The sequence below is a fragment of the Kogia breviceps genome, chromosome 11 (assembly GCF_026419965.1).
Source record: "Kogia breviceps isolate mKogBre1 chromosome 11, mKogBre1 haplotype 1, whole genome shotgun sequence".
NCBI classification, from domain to species: domain Eukaryota; kingdom Metazoa; phylum Chordata; class Mammalia; order Artiodactyla; family Physeteridae; genus Kogia; species Kogia breviceps.
This window is the reverse complement of record NC_081320.1, coordinates 45,986,650-46,009,993: the sequence shown is the minus strand read 5'-3', so window position 1 is coordinate 46,009,993 and position 23,344 is coordinate 45,986,650. Positions and strand designations below refer to the sequence as shown.

Here is a 23,344-nt window from a genome sequence, read left to right as displayed (position 1 = left end):
CCTGTGTCTTTTGGTTGGAGCATTTGATCCATTCACGTTTAAGGTAATTATCGATATGTATGTTCCTATTACCATTTTCTTAATTGTTATGGGTTTGTTTTTGTAGGTCCTTTTCTTCTCTTGTGTTTCGCACTTAGAGAAGTTCCTTTAGCATTTGTTGTAGAGCTTGTTTGGTGGTGCTGAATTCTCTTAGCTTTTACTTGTCTGTAAAACTTTTGATTTCTCAGTTGAATCTGAATGAGATCCTTGCTAGGTAGAGTAATCTTGGCTGTACGTTCTTCCCTTTCATCACTTGAAATATATCATGCCACTCCCTTCTGTCTTGTAGAATTTCTGCTGAGAAATCAGCTGTTAACCTTATGGGAGTTCCCTGTATGTTATTTGTCATTTTTCCCTTGTTGCTTTCAATACTTTTTCTTTGTCTTTAATTTTTGTCAATTTGATTACTATGTGTCTCAGTGTATTTCTCCTTGGGTTTTTCCTGCCTGGGACGCTCTGTGCTTCCTGGACTTGGGTGGCTATTTCCTTTCCCATGTTAGGGAAGTTTTAGATTATAATCTCTTCACATATTTTCTTGGGTCCTTTCTCTCTCTCTTCTCCTTCTGGGACCCCTATAGTGCAAATACTGTTGCGTTTAAGGTTGCCGCAGAGGTCTCTTAGGCTGTCTTCATTTCTTTTCATTCTTTTTTCTTTATTCTGTTCCTCGGCGATGAATTCCACCATTCTATCTTCCAGGTCACTTATCCGTTCTTCTGCCTCAGTTATTCTGCTATTTATTCCTTCTAGTGTACTTTTCATTTCAGTTATTGTATTGTTCATCTCTATTTGTTTGTTCTTTAATTTTTCTAGGTGTTTGTTCTTTAATTCTTCTAGGTCTTTGATAAACATTTCTTGTATCTTCTCGATCTTTGCCTCCATTCTTCTTCTGAGGTCCTGGATCATCTTCACCATCATTATTCTGAATTCTTTTTCTGGCAGGTTGCCTATCTCCACTTCATTTAGTTGTTTTTCTGGAGTTTTATCTTGTTCCTTCATCTGGTGCAAAGTCCTCTGCCTTTTCATTTTGTCTGTCTTTCTGTGAATGTGGTTTTCTTTCCACAGGCTGCAGAATTGTAGTTTTTCTTGCTTCTGCTGTCTGCCCTCTGGTGGATGTGGCTATCTAAGAGGCTTGTGCAAGCTTCCTGATGGGAGGGACTGGTAGTGGGTAGAGCTGGGTATTGCTCTGGTGGGCAGAGCTCAGTAAAATTCACTTGCCTGCTGATGGGTGGGGCTGGGTTCCCTCCCTGTTCGTTGTTTGGCTTGAGGTGACCCAGCACTGGAGCCTACCCGGCTCTTTGGTGGGACTAATGGAGGACTCTGGGAGGGCCCACACCAAGGAGTACTTACCAGAACTTCTGTTGCCAGTGTCCTTGTCCCCACGGTGAGCCACAGCCACTCCCTGCCTCTGCAGGAGACCCTCCAACTCTAGCAGGTAGGTCTGGTTCAGTCTCCTATGGAGTCACTGCTCCTTCCCCTGGGTCCCGATGCGCACACTACTTTGTGTGTGCCCTCCAAGAGTGGAGTCTCTGTTTCTACCAGTCCTGTCAAAGTCCTGCCATCTAACCCCACTAGCCTTCGAAGTCTGATTCTCTAGGAATTCCTCTTCCTGTTGATGAACCCCCAGGTTTGGAAGCCTGACATGGGTCTCAGAACCTTCACTCCAGTGGGTGGGCTTCTGTGGTATACGTGTTCTCCAGTGTGTGAGTCACTCACCCAGCAGTTATGGGATTTGATTTTATTGTGATTGCACCCCTCCTACTGTCTCACTGCAGCTTCTCCTTTGGATGTTGGGTATCCTTTTTTGGTGAGGTCCAGTGTCCTCCTGTCGATGATTGTTCAGCAGTTAGTTGTGATTCCAGTGCTCTCACAAGAGGGAGTGAGCGCACTTCCTTCTACTCCACCATCTTGAACCAATCCTTGACTTCCAACTTCTTGTATTGTCATTTGAGGAAGGCAGAAGGGAGCTCTCTTGGGCCTTGTTTATAAGGAAGCTAACTCTATCATGAAGGCTCCACCCTTATGACCAAATCAACTCACAAAGGCCCCACCCAGCTCCTAATAACTTCACCTTGGGCATTAGATTTTCAGTGTATGAATTTTGGGAGGACACAAACATCCATACCATAGTGCTCATCTGTACCTCACTGTGCTTTATTGTCCTAAGTGATTTATATCAAAAAATGGAATAAAGGACGTGAGTACCTTTCTAGAAGTAACCATTTGAAAAATAATTGTGTTAAAGGCAATGTTTATTTAAAAAATTGATGCCTGTCATACTCCTTTAAACCTAGCTGTATAATAACATTCTTCAAAAAAAAAATCAATGTTTATAGACATAATGAAAATAAATGTATGTAGTTATTACTCAGAATAAACCCTTCCTGTGAATTGCATGTAGCTCTGTTCTCTAATATCAGAACTGCCTCCTGCCATTCCCTCATGAAGAATAACCTGAGTTTTCTGGATTGATGATCAAGGATTCAGATATATATATATTCTTTTTCATGTTCTTTTCCATTATAGGTTATTACAAGATATTGCATATAGTTCCTTGTGCTTGTTATTTACCTATCTTACATATATAGTAGTGTGTATCTGTTAATTCCAAACTCCCAGTTCATCCCTCCCCAACCTTCCCCTTTGGTAACCATAAGTCTGTTTTCTATGTCTGTGAGTCTCTCTCTGTTTTGTAAATAAGTTCATTTGTATCATTTTTTTAGATGCCACATATAAGTGATATCATATGGTATTTGTCTTTCTCTGTCTTACTTAGTATGGTAATCTCCAGGTCCATCCATATTTCTGCAAATGGCATTATTTCATTTTTTTAATGGCTGAGTAGTATTCCATTGTGTATATGTACTACATCTTCTTTATCCATTCATCTATCGATGGACATTTAGGTTGCTTCCAGGTCTTGGCTATTGTAAAGTATACACAGCCAGTCTTACGCTAAGGAGATGAAACTGATTAAAGAATCATAGGGCTAAGATTCCTTCCCATTGACAGCAGTCATTTGTACTTACTGTACTTTGTTATTTTATTCCCTAAAGGTTTAAAGGAGCTCCCGATGCCACTATTTGTGCTTTGTCTTCATGTAGTCGACAGCTCCCTTCCTACCCACACTATTCCTTAAATTCTTGACAGGAAGCTGTGGTGTGTGCAGATAAGTGTCAATTCATTTCTGATTCAATTCCATCATAATCATATTGTCAACTTTATAAGATGTGAATTAAGGAATAAGAGACGATTGGGTGTGTTTTACAAGGCCATTATGACAACCTCATGTGGCCAGCGAGAGAGCCAGCTGTGAGGGTGAAATGCAAGTATTTCCAGCTGCTCCTCACTAAGTGTTAATAGCTCCCTTAAACATACCATGATGGGGAGTTTCTTCATGTCCCATCATCAGTGGGTTTTTTGGGGTTTTTTTGTGTTTTTTTGGTATGCGGGCCTCTCACTGTTGTGGCCTCTCCCGTTGCGGAGCACAGGCTCCGGACGTGCAGGCTCAGTGGCCATGGCTCACGGGCCCAGCCGCTCTGCGGCATATGGGATCTTCCCGGACCGGGGCACGAACCTGTGTCCCCTGCATCGGCAGGCGGATTCTCAACCACTGCGCCACCAGGGAAGCCCCCCATCATCAGTGTTTAATCATCTCTTTTGTTTGGGGATTTTGCTCCAGCAGGTCCTCTGAGGATTCAGGAATTCTAATGCTCTATTTCCCAACTTATTCCCTGGTTCCTCTCTCTCACCCCCTCAAGGGAGGAGTATCTGGAAAAGCTTCCACTGCAGTCAGTGGCAGTCTCAGGACCACTGAGAAGCCAGGGACATTTTTAAAGGAGCTCCACAACTGCCTTATGAAGGCTCTGGAGCAGCATAAACTGATCTGGACAGCAGAGACACACTTGAAGAAATGTCAGAGTGTCTTATTTCTTCACAAAGCATATCTTTACCATTTCAGTGAACATTTTTTTGTTAGTCTTTGCTTAGTAGGGCAACATTGGTTCAGTTCTCGCAACTGAAATTCACCCAACTGCATGATGAGTACATGGAGATTCAGCATACTATACTTTTTAATATAAGCAACAGAAAAATACAGTTTCAGATTGTTTCCAATATAAGTTCTTTTTAAAAATTAATAATTACATAATTAAATCGAAATGTCATTTTTAAGGAGAAAAAATAAAGGAATGATGTAAGTTCCTTCTGAACTTAAACGATGTGTTTGCCATCTAGTAAGTATTTGGATTGGAAAACTTTTGTCACCTATCACATTTGATAGTTGCCCTATCTTAGCCCCAGCACCACACTTGCTACTCAGGATTCCTCACCGTTCTTCAAGGGGCAGGAGGAAACCTTTTCTGTAGAATAGACTGCTTGATTTTGCCCAATATTCTCCACCCATCCAGATGGGGGCCATGTTGGAAGTGTCAGTACTTAAAGCACTAATTTGAAACAGAAAATATAAACACCTGTCTCAGAAGCATAATTTAGAAGCCACGACTCCTCACACTGTTTCTAGTTCCCTGTCTCTGAGCTGTCAGTCCTTGAAGCTTATTGAACTACATAAAGTACCTACCAGCGGGCAACCAGAATCTTATACATGGACTTGCATCAAGCCCTCACATAACCTTTAAGGGCCTTATTCATGGCATCTCATTTATTGAGCACCTACTATATGCAAAGTCTTCTGTTATAAGACTCCATGTGGTAAGAGACATGGAGATGATTTGCCCTCCTCTCTCCTCCTCTGAAGTTCCCCAAACAAGTTGATGTGTCTACTTTGATACCACCCTTCATCTTTGTCAGTAGGAGACGTTCAGCAACATATCCGGTTTTTCTTGGTGGTTCTGTAGAATCCCCACCTCTTAGAGCTTTAGTGTCCAAATCTTGCAAGTGGTTGTTTAAAAGACCTAATCATTTCATTTCTACTTAAGAACTAAAAGTAACCTAGCTGGTTATAAACCCCAAACTGCTGAAACAATGGCTGTATTAAATAACCCCATTAATAGAATATCATGCTGCATTTCAATACACTAAAACAATAAGAACAACAAAAACGTGTTTTATTTGGACTTGAAAGTCTACTGTAAAAATCTCAAGAAGAAAATTAATTGGACAATTGACCAGGTTATGCGTTCTCCTGTGTTTTTACGTATGTGTAAGAAATTCTTCAACTTCTGTTAAAAAAATTAAAGTAAGTTCCTGATTGCGATGCAGTTTTGATACTAACTATACAGAGTTAGGTCAAATTTTAGCTAAGGACACAGTAAGCAGACTCCCCTCACCTCAGGCACCAGCCCAAACTCCTGAGTTCTCTGGCCACTGCATTTCTGGCAAACTGGCCACAAATTTGGAGGTTTCCACTACCCCCTCAGGCTCAATAATTCACTAAAATAAACTGACAGAAGTCAGGAAAGTGTTATGATTTCAGTTTTATTATAAAGGATCCAAATCAGGACCAGCCAAATGAAGAGATACATAGGGCAAGATCTGAGAGGCTCTCAAACACAGACTCTCCATGTCCTCAGAACAGGTCACCCTCCCAGCACATCAATGAGTATAACCAACAAGGAAGCTCACCTGAGTTCCAGGTGTCCAAAGTTTTTTATTTGGGCTTCATTACATAGACACAAATGATTGAATCACTGGCCACATGACTGAACTCAATCTCCAGTTCTCCTCCCATATGGTACTGATAGGGTCTGGCTCAAAGTCCCAACCCTCTAATCACATGGTTGATCTTTCCAGCCTAACCAGCCCCCATCCTGAAACTATCCAGGTGCCCACCGTGAGTCACCTCATTAGCATAAACTCAGGTGTGGTCTGAGGGGTTCACCAAGAACATCAAAGACTCTCCTACCACTTGGAAAATTCCAATAATTTAGAGGCTCTCTCCCAGTAACCAGAGACAAAAGCCAGCCAAATTCTTTGTTATATAGCACTAATAACTACTAATAAATAGTTCAAATAGCACTTGGAACCCAAGTTTCAAGCAAGGTTGGAACTGTGTACTGCAACTGTCTTCCGTTGATTCGTATGACTACTTTTAATAACAGTGATAGGACAACAATTCCAAGACCTGGCCTGGTGAATTAACTCATGATGAGAAAGTACTTTTGGCTCCCAAAGTGAATGGAAAGATGGGTATGCTGCTAATTATAATCGTGGTTCAGTAATTGGGCTAATTTAGACAGGAAGGTTGGATTATCCAACAGTTTCCATAAGGAGGATGAATTTAGAGGAAAACTTCTGGAGAGCAAAGCTCACACATCCCATAACTTGGGCTTGGGGAATAACCAAGTGAAGACTGCTGGTCAATACAAAGGTCCTCAATATAATGGGAATTTGGAGTGTCCATGCCTGGAACTCAAGCCCCAGAAGCCCTTATCAAGCCAATTAACTTATAGGATTATAAATCACAATGACTATTTGAAGAAGTGCTGAGTCCTGCCCTTTCCCTAAGAAAGGTTGGGATGCTACAGGCAAAAGGAACTTGGAAGGTGAAAAAATTATCCAGACAAACTCAAAAACCTGTTTATGCTAACAAAATAAACTAAAACGTGGAAACGATTATCCTGATGCAAAAGAGACTGAAAATGTTTGAGCAGAGACATTTGTAGTAATTTGCACTATTTTGGACTTGCTCTATGCCATGACTTCTGTTAAGTGGAAAATAAATAGCTCTCTGTGGAGAGGACTCTGCTTTTTGGTAAATCTTCTGTAAAACCTCTGTCCCTAGAATGAAATATTTGCATCTGGATACAAGAGATAATGAGCTTGAAAGTCCAAATTACCAAAATTGGCTTAATCTCAACAATATAATTAATGTTCCACATTAAGAAATTAAGTACTTAATATAAAAGAAGGGTAGTGTGTTGCGAGGTTCTATTGCTTGTTTTCTTTGTTTTACAGGGTGGGTAGTAGAAATTTCTCATTTTCATTAGCAACCGCTCTTGATGTGTGTTTCTTTCATTCCAAATGGGAGAGGAATCTCTGTTTTTATGTCTTATATCAATAGCATATTTTTCCTTTCATATTAAATAATAAATGATATCTCACTACCTTATTATTATCATTCCCTCAACCACCTGTTAGCCTCACTGAGCAAAAAACTTGAAGCAATCAAGTCACACTGAATCTCTTCCCTTGGCAGCTGACACACAATGGCCCTGGGGGAGCTTCCCCAGGCACAGAAGTATAATGTGCAGATCAACATAGTAAGGAATTTGATCTGCGTTCAGATCTGGCATTTCTTTTGTAAATTCGTCAGCTAGATTTCCAGTTCTTAAGGACACTGACCTCTTTTCTCCCTCCCTAATTTCTTTTTCAGTGTCTGGAACATTACTATAACCCTGTCTAGTCGTTGATTCGCTAGTTGGTATTAAGTTCATCTCTTTACCTATTACATAAAGAAAAGGCTAGGAAATGTGTAAACTGGTTAGTATAAAGAAAGAAATCTGACATCGTTTTCCTCTCAGTGAACAAAAATACCATGGAAATGTTATACTAACAAAGTTATTAGCAGGAAGAAGCACATCTATATTTTGAAGGAAAAAAAATATGCTCTGTTCAATCAGTACATCTAAATGTAATGTGTATAGAATTTCAGGAAAAAATATATAGCGATATAAGGTAATGGCATTTGGGTGAATTTTTTATTCTATTTTCCAATAGAATTATTCTTTTCGGTGAAAATTTTATATTATGCTGAAATTAAGAAATACAAAGAAAAAACAGACAGATACAGTTTTGTCCATTAAAAATGTCTTAACTCTTTAATTAGAAAATTTTACAATAAAGTATTCCATTTAAAAATAAATGGACGGGGCTTCCCTGGTGGCGCAGTGGTTAAGACTACTGCCAATGTAGGGGACATGGGTTCGAGCCCTGGTCTGGGAAGATCCCATATGCTGTGGAGCAACTAAGCCCGTGTGCCATAACTACTGAGGCTGAGCTCTAGAGCCAGTGAGCCACAACAACTGAACCCGCGTGCCACAACTACTGAAGCCCACGTGCCTAGAGCCCGTGCTCCGCAACAAGAGAAGCCACCGCTATGAGAAGCCCAGGCACCCCAACGAAGAGTAGCCCCCACTCGCCACAACTAGAGAAAGCCCGCGCTCAGCAATGAAGACCCAATGCAGCCAAAAATTTTAAAAATAAATAAATTTTAGAAAAATAAATAAATAAATGGATGGGGAAAAAGTCAGCCTTTAGAAACTTTACACTCTGAAAAGGGAAGTAAAATTATATTAATAAAAATAATTTTTACCTTTGGTTTATTGGTAGCACTTATGGCTATGACAGCTTCAGAAGTCTCAAAAATAGACTTTGTAAAGGCAACTGCGGCTGCAGCCATACTATTGTAGATAAAATAACCTTTCTAAATAGGTAATATTTACTTTAAGGCCTTAACGTAAATCAGTGAGTGAATAGTTTAGCTGAATATTGAGTACATATGTTTGTCTTTTCTCTGTTTAAATGTTTGCCTCAAACCAAATCAATTCAATTATGCTTACCCTGTAGAATTTGGCCTAGATCAAGATAACATGATAGACAGGAAAGACAGGCAAAGATTCAAAAGACTTAGGGCCTAAGGAAGAGAGGAATTTGTTGAGATGACCATGTTCATGAGGCCAAGTCCTACACCTCTATATTAATTTGTGAACAACTGTTATAGGTTGACTTGTGTCCCTCCCCAAAAGATGTTACAGTCCTAACCCCCAATACCTATGAATGTGACCTTATTTGATAATAGGATCTTTGCAGATGATCAAACAAATATGAGATCATTAGGGTGGGTCCTAATCCAGTAGGACTGGTGTCCTTACAAAATGGGGGAAATTGGGACAGAGTCAGAAACATACACAGGGAGAAGGAAGAAATCAGACTGATGTATCTAAAGTCAAGGAACACCAAAGACTGCCAGCAAACCACCATAGGTTAGGAGGGAGGCATGGGACAGATTCTCCCTCAAAACCCTCAGAAGGAAGTAACCCTGCCAAAACCTTGACCTTGGACTTCTGGCCTCCAAAACTATGAGACAAATTTCTGTTGTTTAAGCCACTCAGGGACTTCCCTGGCGGTCCAGTGGTTAGGACTCCGCACTTCCACTGCAGGGGGCACAGATTCCATCCCTGGTCAAGAACTGAGATCCCACATGCTGCACAGCACTGCCAAAAAAAAAAAAAAAAAAAAATTCCTTGGGCAGTGCAGTCAAGCCCCTTTTCAGTCAACCCCCAAGACTGGCCTCCCAGGCAGCTAGTACATTTTTTGTCGCTATAGATTGATATCACTTGTTCTAGAACCTCATATAAATGGAATGGAATCATGCAATATGTACTCTTCCTTCTCTGCCTTCTTTCACTTGGCCCTTTTTTTTTCTTGACATTTATCCGTGTTGTTGGGTATCAGTGGTTAATTCCCTTTTATTTTATGGATGTATAACAATTTGTCTATCCATCCAGCTGTTAATGGGCCTTTGTGTTGTTTGATTTTGGGTTATTATGAATTAAAAAGCTATGAACATTCAGGTACAAGTCTTTGTACAGACATGTATTTTCATTTCTCTTCAGTAAATATGTAGGAGCAGGACTTCTGGGCCATATGATAAATTTATGTTTATGTTTTTAAGGGACTGTCAAACTGTTTTAAAAGTAGCCATAGCATTTTACACTCCTACTTTTCCTACAAGGGTCAGCAAACTTTCTGTAATGGGCCAGAGAGTAAATATTTTCAGCCTTGTGGGACACGTATGGTCTCTGTCACACATTCTTTGTTTTATTTTACAACCCTCTAAAAACATAAAAACCATCCTGGCTCAGGAGTCATACAAAAGCAGGCCTTGGGCTTGATCTGGCACCACTGCCAATTTGTATCAGTCAGGGTTCAAGCAGAAGCCCAGGGTGATACAACCATATATAGAAGGCCCTTCATATCTGCAGGTTCCACATCCAAGGATTCAATAGAAAAAAAGAAATTTTTTTTAATTCCAGAAATTTCCAAAAAGCAAAACTTGACTTTGCTTCCCACTAGCACCTGTTTACATAGCACTTACATTGTATGTACAGCTATTTACATAGCATTTACATTGTATGTCATATTATAAGTAAATTCAGATGATTTAAAATATAAGGAAGAATGTGTGTAGGTTACATGCAATGTTATATGTCATTTATATCAAAAAATTTTGAAATTAAAAAAGGAAAAAAGTAAGTAAGGATTTTAATAATGACTGAAAATATGACCCATATGCTAGAACTATTCTGTAGGTTGCATCAGGCAAGGTGTGATTAATCACACCTTGAGGCAGAGGCAGCATCAGGCAAGGTGTGATCAATCTTTGAAGAATGTGTGAACTTTTTAGAATATAGTACAGCTGGCCTGGTTGGTAAAGCCTATCCATGTGATTAAACAAGATGGTTAGGATACAAAGCCACCACTGTGGATACACAAATGCAGTGATTCTCAAAGTTGTGTGTGCATCAGAATTACCAGGAAGGCTTGCTACAATACAGATTGCTGCTCCCTCTCCCCTCCCCCCAGAATTTATGATTCAGCACGTCTGGAGTGCGGAGCTGAGAATTTTCATTTCTGGCAGTTCCCCAGGGGACACTGATACTGCTGGTTCCAGCCTGCATTCTGAGACTCACACAACTCATGGTATTTAAGTGAACTCTGGCAATATATGCCGATCGTATTTTAAGAGATACAAGTTCATTTTGGTTTCAGGATGTAAATAACTTCTCTCGCTGATATTGATTACTATTAAAAATAATGGGGGTGGGCTTCCCTGGTGGCGCAGTGGTTGAGAGTCCGCCTGCCGATGCAGGGGACACGGGTTCGTGCCCCGGTCCGGGAAGATCCCACGTGCCGCGGAGCAGCTGGGCCCGTGAGCCATGGCCGCTGGGCCTGCGCGTCTGGAGCCTGTGCTCCGCAAGGGAGAGGCCACAACAGTGAGAGGCCCGCGTACCGCAAATAAATAAATAAATAAATAAATAATTTTAAAATAATGGGGGAGATGTTTTCCGAAAGACAAATCTTTTTTCCTGTCTGAAAAGTTATTTAAAACCAGTCGAAAGACTTGAAGATCAAACTGCTATTTGGGGACTCCCAGAGCATAGTACATAAGCAGTCATGAAGAAAATGATACACACATCTAATGTTGAACGAGTTACTATTAAAAATCAACCAGTCTTGGGACTTCCCTGGTGGTCAGTGGTTAGTACCCTACCCTTCCACTGCAGGGGGCCCACGTTCGATCCCTGGTGGCGGAACTAAGATCCTTCAAGCCTCGTGGCGTGGCCAGAAAAAATTTTTTTTTTTTAAATCAGCCTGTCTTTACCATTTAGCCTTGTCTGGACTTAATATTCCTGGGCTACAATATAACTCAGGCCTGAAATAGATTTGTGAAAGATGAATTACAAATCGAAACTGAAACTTGTTTTATTTCCCCATTTCCATCCCTGCTTTTTCCTTTCTCATCCTGATGGATCTTTCTTTTTCTGCCCCTTTTTAAAATTATTTTTTATTCAATGACTCCACTTTACTAAATACCTACAAATACTTTTTCTCTTTTTGTAGGGCTGCTAAGTACTTCATGTCAAGTGTAACAAGCAGAATAGACTGTACAAAGGAATCTATTATAAATAGCCAGACTTAGTGGATTTGAACTAAATCCAGTGTGTTCTCTACGCGGCTCCAGATAATTTTTCCAAGCTAATGCTATTATGATGTCAAGTGGAAACAGCTCCCCTGACCCCATCTCATCTTATGAAATTATCACCCTCTGTCCTTATCTAATAATGGGTATAACACAGTTAAGTTTTCTGTGTTTAGCCTACCCACTCATTCAAACAGGAATAGTGAAAAGTCATTGGGGCAGGGCTGAGCTATGAAAGAAATATCAATTCCTCATGTTTAGGGGAGCCCAGAAATTATGTTGATTTGCCAGCGTGAGCTCTAGTGACTGCATTTTACCATTATCAAAGCCAACTCACAGAAGCTTAGTCTCTCCTGGGGGAGAGGAGTCACTGAAAATATAATACTTTATTGCTTTTACATATTTGATGTCTATACAGTGACTTGGTGGACTTTATGAGACACATCGATGTGATTTGTCAGACTCCAAACAACTAACTCTTACAGAGCCACGTTGAAACCCAGGCATCTCAGTTTGCTGGAGACGGACGGGGTTCTCGGGATGCAGGACTTTGACTTTTAAAATGGGACAGTCCCAGGTGAACTGGGGCAAGTTGATCATCCTAATAAATCTAGCACATGCGGGTGCTAAAGCGTCATTTCTGAAGGTTAAGATGCTCTTCTACAGCATTCTGAAGCCCCACCAAAGGAGATGGCATTCATGTGAAACCCAGAGCGCTTGAATAAGGAAGGTAGCTTCTACCTCCTGACTGACCAATCTGAGGACTCTAACATCACAAGTGTCCTCCCAGAGGAGGTGACTCCTGTCATCCTGTCACCACTTGTGGGTACACAGCTATTTCCTCACAAATTTTTAACCATATTTTAGTCTACCATTAGTTCTCCTCACCAGAACCGATGGGGTCAGGACTTCAGCTGCCTCAGTTCTCGCCTGTAAGGTGAGGCTGATAATACCAAACACTTTAGGTTTGCTGTGGAGAGTAATGAGGTGACGAATGAAAGCAGCTAGAAGCGTGCCTGGTGCACAAGTGTCCTGCAAATGTGAGGTTCACCCTTCTTTGAGTTTCTACTGATACCTATAATGGAGAGGAAAATGAATCTTTTAGAAGAGGCAAACTCTAAATGATCATTTGCTAAAGCCTAGAATTTATTTTTGTCAGCATCTTTCATTTTTTTTAAAGTTTTTTTAACATCTTTATTGGAGTACAATTGCTTTACAATGGCGTGTTAGTTTCTGCTGTATAACAAAGTGAATCAGCTATACGTATATCCCCGTATCCCCTCCCTCTTGCGTCTCCCTCCCACCCTCCTATCCCACCCCTCTAGGTGGTCACAAAGCACCAAGCTGATCTCCCTGTGCTATGCAGCTGCTTCCCACTAGCTATCTATTTCACATTTGGTAGTGTATATATGTCCATGCCACTCTCTCACTTCGTCCCAGCTTACGCTTCCTCCTCCCTGTGTCCTCAAATCCATTCTCTATGTCAGCCTCTTTCAATGGAAACATTATGTGAGAATATTTTAACTGAACTTGTATATTGAAAAGGTGCTGGTTTACTATGGTAATGGATTTTTTTCCATCCTACAGACATAATCTGAAACAGACCTGAACAGACGATATAAGTTAGGGCACAGAAACCTTGAGATCACTGAGATGACCCAAATTGCACTTAAAGGGTTTGCCTCAAAGCATTAGACATGAGACACTCCCTGACTTATTTACTATGAACAATAAATTGGTGCAGTGGGTGGGAAGTTTTTAAAACACTTTTTTCTATGAAAAATTTCAAGCATGCACAAAAACACAATAGTACAATGGAGGGAGTTGTTTTAACATAGCTGAAGTTATATTGCAACACAGGGAGAGAGTGATACTCTCTTATCAGCAGTGATTAGCACAAACCACAGTAAAAAAAAACAAAAAACATTTTACCTCGTGACTCACACTTTATGTATGACCAAGAGAAAAGTTTTCTAAAAGAATCCTTACCATTTGCAATGAACTCTGACTCATTCACTTATTCCTCCATTTGCTCAGTATATGTTTATAATGTTATGTATAATAGGTGGAGTAACATCTGTTTAGAGAACAGGGATGTAGAAAAGAGAGCAAATACCCCATTTGTCTCACTTCATCTCCTTTCTGATGATCTAACTAAAATTTATGCAGGAGACATAATTTCTTTTCTGCCATAGGAAGCCCACAAAACTGATGTTCACGTAGCCTGATTATTATAAAGGAAACTTTGAGTATTTTTCTTGAGAATTGGAGAACCTAGGCACATATGTGTCATTTAGATCCTGTGATCTGTCCTGGGTCAAAATGCAATAATCCTAAAGAGACTGCAGAACGTCTGCCCCCAGGCAACAGCCTTCACTCCAGTGCTCTCCTCTGCCCTCTCCTGGTGGATTTTCTGCAGCAAAGTACACATCCAGGCAGCTCAGAGTCCCAAATCCTAGACCATTAAACATATCCTTTGCTTAAGCAGTGGGCAGACTACTTGAACTTCCGTTCACCCTGGACCCAGAAGGAAAAAGAAAATGAAAAGGATAAGGAAAAAAGAGAAGAAAACATTTGGCTATGTCTAGCTTTGGTAATTCCAATTAAATTAGAATTATTTCTCATCTACCCATCTACCACTTAGTTTCTTTTTCTTTTCTTTTCCTTGTGTTCTTTTTTCAAGAAATAAACACAAAATAGCTCATCAAAATAGCAATGACTAAGGGGTTGGGAAGAAGGAGCCCAAGTTTGATGTTGCTTTGTTTCTAACAGAATGAAAAAAAATTTTAAACCCAAACCCTATAATTCAGCCCAACTTGTCGTGACCCTCTGATTAAAGCATTTTTAAAAAATAACAGATAGAAGTAGAGATCTGCACTGAGATAAGGATGGTTAGCATAGATCAAAGGGAATTGTACATATGTCAGTTAGATTAAGTGACAGGATGTGGGGAAGTGGTGGGTTCCATATCCAGTTACTTCATGCAAGAGTACGTTTGCTGAATGCAGGTACTCTAACGGGAGCCGCACATAGACCCGGAAACCGGGCAAATTAATGGAAGGCGACCTATAACAGTTAGAGTGTTCTAATACGGATCCAGGACCACATTTCTCCCTAATTGGTAATATTACTGTAATTTTTTATAACTGTCTATCTTGATTTGCCCAGGATAGTAAATTATCTTTGAAGCTTTCATGTGGCATTTCTGAGAGGTCAGCATTATGTGGTAAGTACTCTGTAGCCCACATATATAAACTTAGTCATCAGATATAGACAGACTACTTCCCCAAGCCTAAGAGAAGGAAACATATTTAAAATCCTCCCCCTCTCCACGCACACACAAAGATTCCATCTATGGCATTTTAGGGAACAAAAGGGGCAAGTAATGTAGAAGAATGTCAATATCAATGGATCCCGAAAAAGAAGAGTCAGGAGGCTTTCTGGTGAGATGGGGCTGGGAGATGAGAGGATGAGAAGGAGAAATATTAAAATGGGAAAATCACGCAATGTTTATTTTTCTGACAGGGAAATTTGCAATAGAAGAGTGTTGCTAAAGAGTATAGTTAATGCCACGTATTTCTTTGGGATGCCATTCATACATTACATTTTATAACGAAGATGATCTTGGCTAACTGAGGCCAGGCTATAAATCAGAGAAGTTAGAGAGCCATGTTACAGAAATTCTGTGCAGCTTGACATAGGAGTTGCTTCCTTATTTAACTTAGTCAACAAAATCTAAAATTCTAGAGCTGGAAAAGACCTTCTCATTTACCTCCACCAGGTTTAACTATTCCCCAGCTTAGTAATACTCAAATCAAATCACCAGTTTAGCTGAAACGATTCCACACCCTTGATAATCCAACAGGTCAGGACTAGAGTGAGGGGACTGAGGTCCTTGCCTGGGGCACAAAATTTAAGCGAGATGCCCCAAACCTCAGTAATCAAGATAAACAAGATTTTAACTTCCTCTACCCAAATCCCATCTCTGTTGGGTCCTGTCTTTATTTAAAATTTTGATACACTGTTTATCATGGATTTTTTGCATTGATTTTAAAAAATATATTATTTATCTTGATTACTGAGGTTTTTGACCCTCAAATTATGCACCCAGAGGCCACTGCTTCACTCACCCCCCAGTAGTCCTGGACCTGTAAACCCATTCCGATATTTATATAACTTCAAGTTCAGAAATTTCTTTCTTACATCAAACCCAGGGTTTCTCAACTTCCACACTATTGACATTTCTGGCCCAGATAATTCTTCACTGTGGGATTTTGTCCTGTGCGTTGTAGGATGTTTAGTGGCATTCTGGGCCTCCACCCACTAGATGCTAGTAGCACCCTCCCTTTTCCCTCTCCCTACCAGCATTGCCAAATCACCCCTGGTTGAAAGGCACTGATCTAAGCCAAGGCACCTCGTTTCTTCCCATTGTGTTCTCAGGAGAGACAGAAAGCAGCTTTTCATCATCCTCTAAATAACAACCCCATGAAAGTCTTTGCTTTGTAGAGTGTGTGTTTAATTTATAACCTGATTAGAGTGATGATAATCATATTAGTGTGTCTAGACTTACGAAGGTCAAACCCCTGGCCTCTGTAAGGTTTATTCCTATCTTATATCTGACATCTCAGTAGACCACTTGGCCATCTGAAGCAGTAGCTTCTTCCAGAAGTTCAGAGATGCCTTGTAATTATAAACCCCTTTGTCAAACGGCAAATTCAACTCTCTCATTGCATTAGGCCAGAGAGACTCGTTACCCAGCAACCACATTTCACTCTCTTCAAAGTGAATTCCATCTTGGAATTTATCAGTAACTTTTTTGTAAGCTTTCGTATCTTCTTCCATCTCAGAAGCTAAGCCTCTAATGAGTCAGATTACGTTAAATAATTCAGCAGTTCAACTTCCTCTGTGATCTTAGTTTTGTAAGTACTACAATTTGAGGAAGCCACTTTGCCTATAACAGCAGGAAAGATATGTAGTAATTTTCTTATTATTCAAAGGCCAAATTCATCACAACATTTTTAAAGCGCAGAGTCAGACTTGGAAGTCAACTTACACTTGGAAGGTAAAAGTCCACTTCTGGACACCGGTTTTGTAACAACACGCTGAAGAATCCCATAATCATCCATGCAAACTGCAACGTGAATCATAAATAGTCAGATCAATGAGCTCGAAATTGTTCCCAATGATCCACCATCTTCCACCTTCACCCTCTACTCTGTTGAACTTTCATAAAATTCTGGGTCCATGTGTGTTTTTTCTTCCAGGTAGGAATGATGTATGTTGGAGTCAACCTACATTAAAGATAATGAGTCTATATCTTATACCAGTCAGGGTTGTTGGCTGCAAGCAACAGAAACTAATTCTGTTTGATTAAGCCGGAAAAAAAGCATTCGTTGGTGAGTTGTGAAATAGTTCCAGGACTTTCCAACATGATTGGAACCAGGCAAGAAAAGGAAACCAGACGAGGGAAGCTTTGCCGCAGGTGGACCCCAGCCAAAACACATCACCTAACCCACCTAGTAGGGAAACCACCACCACTGACCCACCATTGAAAAATGGAAGCCAGATTGGTGCAGATTGCCTGGCACCCACAGACACCGGACTTCGGATGATGCTGTTCCTGCTACCACCCCCTTGGCACCTCTGGATTCTCCACTGTCTCTGCCTCTTTATGTCACCAGCTCCCAATTCAGAGTCTCTAGCAGAGGCATCTATTTAGTCAAGTCTGGGTCACCTGCCTGCATTCTAGCTGCAAGAGAGGATGGGACAACGTCTGGGCTTTTCAGCTTCTAATATAGGAGGCAGGTTGCCAAGGAAATGGCAGATGTCCATTATAGGCATGATAAAGGGAGGTCGTTAATAATAACAGATGAGGTCTTGGGCTCTGGAGTCAGACTATCTGAATTTGAATTTATGCTCTATTACTAGTTATGTGACCTTGGGCAAATTACTTAAACCTTTAATCATTTCTCTTTCCTTATGAGGATTAAATTAAAATATCCATGTATGTCCAGTATATGGTACATAGTAAGTAGTTCTATCTATCTGTATATGTGTGTGTGTGTGTATATGCCAGCATGCAACATTGATAACAGAGATAGAGTTTCGCCACCTCCATTCCCTTCCCTCTTTTATAAACACCTACCAGATACTGAGACCGAACTTGCCTATCTTAGTCTTTTCATTTAGTTTAATGCAGGACAAGGCAATTCACTTTAACTTTGGTCTCCCCAGTTAAAGCATAAGTGATCTAGCAGAGTGACACCAATGAAGGAATAATTATAATTCAACATATGCTATAGTAGCATGAAAATGAAATTTCAGAGAAAGATAGGATTAATTTTATCTGGGGAGCTAGAAAAATCATTATAGAAGGAACTTGCCTGGGAACATAATGAATGGGTAATAAGACTTTTCCAAAGAGTTGAGAGAAAAGGATTTCTACCAGACAGTGAGAATACCCAGCACAGCTGTGTAAGTGCAGGGTATGCCTGGGAATTGGGAGGAGTTCAGAAGGACAAAAGCAAGGAATTGATGGGAAGGTGGGAATAGATGAACTAGGAAAGATAGACTGGGGCCAGATGGTCCAAACCCTCAGGGTCACACCAGTGGTATCTTTTCTTCTGCTACCACACATGCCAGTGAGACTGCTAGGAACTGATCAAAAGCCCCAACAATGTGTCTCATCACTACTGTCAGTATGTTAGGTCAATATTTATTCCTGGTAAGATTTTTAACTCATTATTCAGAAGTTCAACCTATCAACTGAAAAAAGATGCACAACTGAAAGTTGAGAATTATATTTTATTCAGCAGACATGCTGAGGACTTAAGCTTGGGATATAGCCTCTCAGATAGCTCTGAGGGAATGTTCCAAAGAGGTAATGGAGGGGCCAAGACATATGGGAGGTTTTGCAACAAAAAACGGGTGGTCAGGGCTTCCCTGGTGGCGCAGTGGTTGAGAGTGCGCCTGCCGATGCAGGAGACACGGGTTCGTGCCCTGGTCCGGGAGGATCCCACATGCCGCGGAGTAGCTAAGCCCGTGAGCCATGGCCGCTGGGCCTGTGCGTCCGGAGCCTGTGCTCCGCAACGGGAGAGGCCACAACAGTGAGAGGCCCGCGTACCGCAAAAAAAAAAAAAAAAAAAAAAAAAAAAAAGGGTGGTCAGAACATCAAAAATTAATTACTGTTAATTAAAGAAAAAGCAGATATCTCAAAGTAATGAATTTAGCACTTTGTATGGGAAGATGCGAGAGTCTGGGCTCATTGAAATCATTCCTTTGATATGCACCTTAACTGCCTAGGACCACTGTCCTGCTTTCCTCCATCCTGAATCCCCTCAGGGTGGGTGTACAGTCGGGGGCGGCTGCAGTGGCTGATGGCTTGATGGCTGCACCATCCTCTGTTTACTGATATGGCAAGGTGACATTTTTCATCCACAAACCCCAGGGATTAAGGTTGGCTTAAGGGAGACAGGGGAAAAAGCAAAGCTTGTCCCAGTCCTTCATTGTGTTGAGTCTCCCTGTCCCTCCTAACCTAGGTCCCCAAGGCCCCCTGGAAGCCTCTGCCTGTACAGGACACCCAATGCTATACTGCCAGAGGCTTCAGGCCCTCACTTGAGTTCCCACCTCCATGCCCTGCCATTCTTCTTCCCCCACGACTCATCAGAGCCCCGATTTCTGTGCAGGATGAAATTGAGAATGGGCCAAACAGATAAACCAGCCTCCAGGGCAGCCCTGGTCCACAGCCATTCTTAGTAACACATTGTGCTAATCGTACAGGACTCCCCAGAAACGCCATGAACAGTTCTCCAACCTCAATTTCTGTTTGCTCCTAGAAGTACATTTTTCCCAACCTCTCTTCCGCCCACCCCTGCCACAATTAGAAGAGATGCTCTCATCAGATAGAAGAACTTCTCTCCACCACACAATAAGGGTGTTCAAAAGAGGATTGCTTCAGAAAGTCTGAAGAGAGTGGTTGCTTCCTCGTTTCTTCTCAGGAAATAGAAGCAGCCTTGGGCTGTACCTGAATCTGCTCTTTCCTTCTGGACCTAGAGTTTGCTCTCAACTTCTCCAACCCTATTAACCAGCAGATCTGAGCCCAGTGGCTCCAGCCTCCGCAGGACTGGAAATGGAAGGCTTGGCCCCTTGCTATGGCCAGGAGCTTCAGCACACTGATTGCAGAGCTGAGTGGGTTTCTTTCAGCTTTTGTTTCAGCTGCCGAGAGCCCGGGGGGCTCGTGACCTGGGAGAAGCTCAAGAATGTCAGGGAGGAGGGGTCAGCCCAGCAAAGGCAAGGAGGCCTGGGGATGAGAGCCATCCGCAGAGTTCAGGCCGAGAGGCCTCTGTGCTGCGGGGCCAGCCTCTTTAGTAACCTATTCTGGTAAGACACGAGGGATGGATGAAAATGAGCCATTATACGTAAGACAGATCCATTCCTCCAGTGGCAATATATTTTCCTCACATGCTTTTCTCTTCACAGCAAGTAAATGCGTGTGAAGCCAGTGACTCTGAAGTCCGTCATATTGAATTTATTCAGTTTTCCTCAAGTCTTCAAGCGTGAAGTGTTGCAAACCTTCATATGGACACTGGGGAAAGAAAGGATGAAAAAAAAAAAGCTCCAAGGCAAGGCCTAAGGAAAAGCCTGTGAAAGAAAACGGTAAGATAAAGCAACACAATTTCAAATCTTAATCTCTTGAAATGGTGCCTTGAAAGCCGCCCTTTCCACATTTCTGAGTGGAGCCTTCAAAACTCCGTGTCAAATCACGTTATAACCTTGCTTCTTATCTGTTTGTGAGAGATTTCAAGGGCCAGTAATTCCCCCAGATGTGGCAGAAAAGTTCACAGTAGAGATTTGCACACTTGACTAAGCTTCCTGCATTGCTTTTTGTGAGGGCTGGTGAAGGAGAGAGATTTGTTCTCCCTTTCAGAACTAAACCATGCCACTGCCAAGGACACAGTCAAAGCCAACTCCCTTGGTCAGATACTCTCCAGGGCAATGACTTAATATTATATACTCTGTGCTTTGGTCCAGCAAAACACATAGCCTGGGAGAATGTCCCTGCATTTTTTTTCTACCAGTAAAAACTAAGAGACAAGACCCCTCCTTTGAGGGATGCCTTTGGGTGCCCTCTCCCCAGACACTCTCCTGTGGTACCCCATCCCATAACCAGTGATGGCCTGGATATTTGGGCTCTGGCTGGAGGCTGCGGTGATGACAGTACAGGGGACCTTAGGAGAGAAGAGTCACGGAAACACTAATAGCTTTGGAGAGAGGGTGTCACCTGCCATAGGAAGGGTGGGAGACAACTCATTTTGTCTTCTCCTCTACCTGCCTGGTGGCACTCTCACCGGCCTGAGGCTTCCACAGGAAGAGGCAGGCGTGATGAGCTCTCGACAGCATCCTCAGGACCAGGGGTCCCAACACAAGCGTCGACTGGGGTCAGGCAGGTAATGTCAGTGGGTGACTCACCTCAGTGGGTGAGGTGTAAGGCTGTAAAGATGGCTGGGGTCTAAGAAGAGAAAAGAAAAAAACATCTACTGTGTTATGTGTTGGTTTGTTAAAATAAAGACAACTTTCTGAAACAAAACCAAAATTAGTGCTTCTTGGCAAACTAATATACTTTCTTGTAGGCATGACATCCATCATTCCCTTTTCCTCTTTACTGTCCAGAGGCTCAAAGCTATATTTTGTGCTTCTCTTTGATTTTCCCTTTGATTTTTTTCCCTCTCCTTCCCATCTTCTTCCTCTCCCATACACACACACACACACACACACACACACACACACACACACACACACACCCCTGCTTGGTAGTCTGTAAAGACGTGACATAGATAACATAGGAGTAATACTGGTTAAGTATTTCAGAGTTCTTAATTCCTTTTTATTAAGCATTAATATATGCCAAGGTCCTGTTTTTTATTTTCTTCTGTTTTATGTATTTTCATGTAAAACTCTCTCCTGAATGTCCAGACTCAGTAGAAAAGACTGTTAGGTTAATTCTAAATTCTGGCTCTGCCAGTGAACTCCAAGGGATTCTAATTTTAAAAACATCCTGTTTATCTTCATTTTCAGGACTTAAAGTACCTCCCTTTAGAAGTTTTTTCATTTTGTTGTTTTTGTTGTTGTTGTTTGCTTTCACTCACTATCATCTCTGTCTGCAAGCCAAGATTATGAATAGAGATAATATATTTTAGGGAGGGGCCATAGATCAAAACTTAATCTCTACCAAAGCTAATTCCTGCATAAATTAAGCTGAATGTGTTTTTCAACACCATAAATCCTGTGTAATAGGTATAAATAAAACATGAACCTGGGTTTCCTTATTTATAACTTCATATCTATGACGCTCCAGTGCAGAAAGGGCAAATTTGTTTTTTTCTTTTTTAGAGCTGTTGGGCTAGCCATCTCAGAGGTGGTAGCAGACAGTGTAAAATTAGATTTCCTCTCTATGGCTGAAACAGCTGATAATCAGAAGCTCACAGAAAAATTTCCTCTGTGTACTTGTGCAATACCTCATGACCCTCCTCTTGGAACCAGCAAACCAGAAGTGCCAGGGATGATTTGAGAATGAGATGGGAGAGAAACCAACATCTCTGGGGACTGGGAAGTTTGTTCTGCTCCAAGAAGTCGGTGGCCAGTTGTTGACTTCAGGTTATTCTGGGACTGTAATTCAGTTCTTAGAGAATCTGTGAGGTGGGATGAAAATAGGGCGTCAGGATGACCCAGTTGATCGTCCTGTGACCTGCAGGGGGCGCGCTAGTGCCTCATCCGCTTTACTTGGCCAGAACGCACACCCCACACCCCTCAACTGTCTGAATGTCCACTGCTAACAGGTTTTTTTTTTTTTAATGTTTTATAGAAATAGAGTTGATTTACAATGTTGTGCTAGTTTCAGGTGTACAGCAAAGCGATTCGGTTATACATATATATAAATATATATATCCTTTTTTTACATTCTATTCCATTATAGATTATGACAAGATACTGAGTATAGTTCCCTGTGCTATACAGTAGCTCCTTGTTAGTTACCTATTTTATATATAGCAGTGTGTATATTTTAATCCCAAACTCCTAATATATCCTTCTTCCCCTTCCCCCTTGGTAACCATAAGTTTGTTTTCTATAACTTATTTACAAGACATAAATAGACTCACAGACATAGAAAGGCATCTGTTGATTAAGAAGAGAAACGTAGAGTGAAAAGCACTGCTAACAGTTTTGCCTGGGAAATTATGCTCTACCCACCCTCCCACTAAAGCCAGGGCAGCCCACAGCCAATGAGAGCATAAGATGCTCACCCCTTCTTCTCAATTCTGACTTGAGGTTTATACTCCAGGACTGCATTGTCCAACAGTAGCCATGACTCGTATGTAACTATTTACATTTTAATTTAATTTAATTAAAAATTGTATGTCAGTTACACCAGCCGTATTTCAAATGCTCAATGGTCCTATGTAGATAGTGGTAACTGTACTGTATTGTGCCAATTACATAGAACATTCCCCTCAGTGCAGTAACTTCTACTGGATAGCACTGCTCCAGAGTCTACCCCTATGGATCACACAAAGGCCTGTTCTGCTTCCATATCTGACTTCCCTTCCTCCCTTGTATTTTTTTATTTATTTTCTTTTTTTTTAACAGTTA

The 23,344-nt window shown here is 41.3% G+C and overlaps 1 long non-coding RNA gene across 1 annotated transcript in view; it reads left to right on the top strand.

Annotated features, from left to right (window-relative positions):
* The window catches only part of LOC131765943 (uncharacterized), a 53,769-nt gene that overhangs the window by 8,168 nt on the left and 22,257 nt on the right, over positions 1 to 23,344 (top strand). Inside the window, exon 2 of the long non-coding RNA XR_010835513.1 lies at positions 20,177 to 20,353. This is a non-coding gene — a long non-coding RNA (uncharacterized lncRNA). The remainder of the gene's footprint in view (positions 1 to 20,176; positions 20,354 to 23,344) is intronic.